Source organism: Myotis brandtii, unplaced genomic scaffold (genome assembly GCF_000412655.1).
Source record: "Myotis brandtii unplaced genomic scaffold, ASM41265v1 scaffold32, whole genome shotgun sequence".
Classification (NCBI taxonomy): domain Eukaryota; kingdom Metazoa; phylum Chordata; class Mammalia; order Chiroptera; family Vespertilionidae; genus Myotis; species Myotis brandtii.
The window spans coordinates 4,062,304-4,063,244 of record NW_005362269.1 but is presented as its reverse complement, the minus strand read 5'-3'; the positions used below and the strand labels follow the sequence as shown (position 1 = coordinate 4,063,244).

The following is a 941-nucleotide window of genomic DNA, read 5'->3' as shown; positions in this document are numbered from 1 at the left end:
CCCCCCCCCCCACCCCCCTTTTCTGGACCTTTCGAAGTTTGCTCCCACCAGAAGGCTTTTGCACTTGCTCTTTCTTCTGCCTCTAATGCTGTTCTCCAGATCTTTATAAGGCTTATTCCTCACTCCTTTCCGTCACGTTATCCTGCTCAATTTTCTTGAAAGCACTCACTACCCACTTAAAGAGGTGTGATTTTTGAATTTTTATTTAAAAACCTTTTTCAATTACAGTTTACATTTGCTATTATTTTGTATTAGTTTCAGGTGTACAGCACAGTGATTAGACAATCACACACTTTACAAAGTGTGCTGTCCCCTGCCCCCCATATTTCCAGTACCACCTGCCACCACACATAGTTATTACAATATTACTATGTTCCCTATGCTGTACTTTACATCCCCATGACTATTCTGTAACTACCAATCTGTCCTTCTGAAACCTTTTTTCACCCACTCCCTCAAAGCCCCCTCCCGTTTCCTGTTCGGCTTCCACACTAAAATGTCAACTCCTTGAGGGCGGGTGTGTCTGTCCCTAGCTCCTGGGCAGTGCCTGGCGCCCTGGCGTGTTTTTGTCGTTCAGCCAACGTACGACGGCCGAACTCCAGCAGCTCAGGCCACGCCTTCAAAACAAACCCGGCGGATACAGTCTACCCCAACCCTCAGGCTCGAACCCAAGCCTAGGTTACCCCAGCAGCGCCCCCCTACTCCTTCCCGCAGCGACCCCCACCGAGACCTCACTCACCATAGCTGCACCGAGCCCTTTTCCGGCTGGAACGGCTTGACCCGGAAGTGTTCTCGGGTAGGCGAGGCTGCCTCCGGGCTGAAGGAGTACTTCCGGGTTGGTAGGAGCGGCTCGTCGGCATCTGTGGCGGCGGTGAGGGTGGCAGCCGGCCGGGTACGGGGCTTCCCGGGAGGAGGCTGGGCGGGTGGGGGGTCCCGGAGCC

General features: G+C 53.7%; 2 protein-coding genes across 4 annotated transcripts in view; one reads left to right on the top strand and one right to left on the bottom strand.

Annotated features, from left to right (window-relative positions):
- The window catches only part of MFAP3 (microfibrillar-associated protein 3), an 18,307-nt gene extending 17,484 nt beyond the window's left edge, over window positions 1-823 (bottom strand). The window contains exon 1 of the mRNA XM_005870516.2: window positions 740-823. The gene's annotated coding sequence lies outside the window, so the exon portion shown is untranslated. The remainder of the gene's footprint in view (window positions 1-739) is intronic.
- Window positions 807-941, top strand: part of FAM114A2 (family with sequence similarity 114, member A2) — a 27,140-nt gene continuing 27,005 nt past the window's right edge. The window contains exon 1 of one of the 3 annotated variants that reach the window (XM_014543135.1): window positions 807-871. The gene's annotated coding sequence lies outside the window, so the exon portion shown is untranslated. Of the gene's footprint in view, window positions 893-941 lie in introns of all 3 variants that reach the window. The other 2 variants (XM_014543134.1, XM_014543137.1) reach the window with 2 other exon arrangements.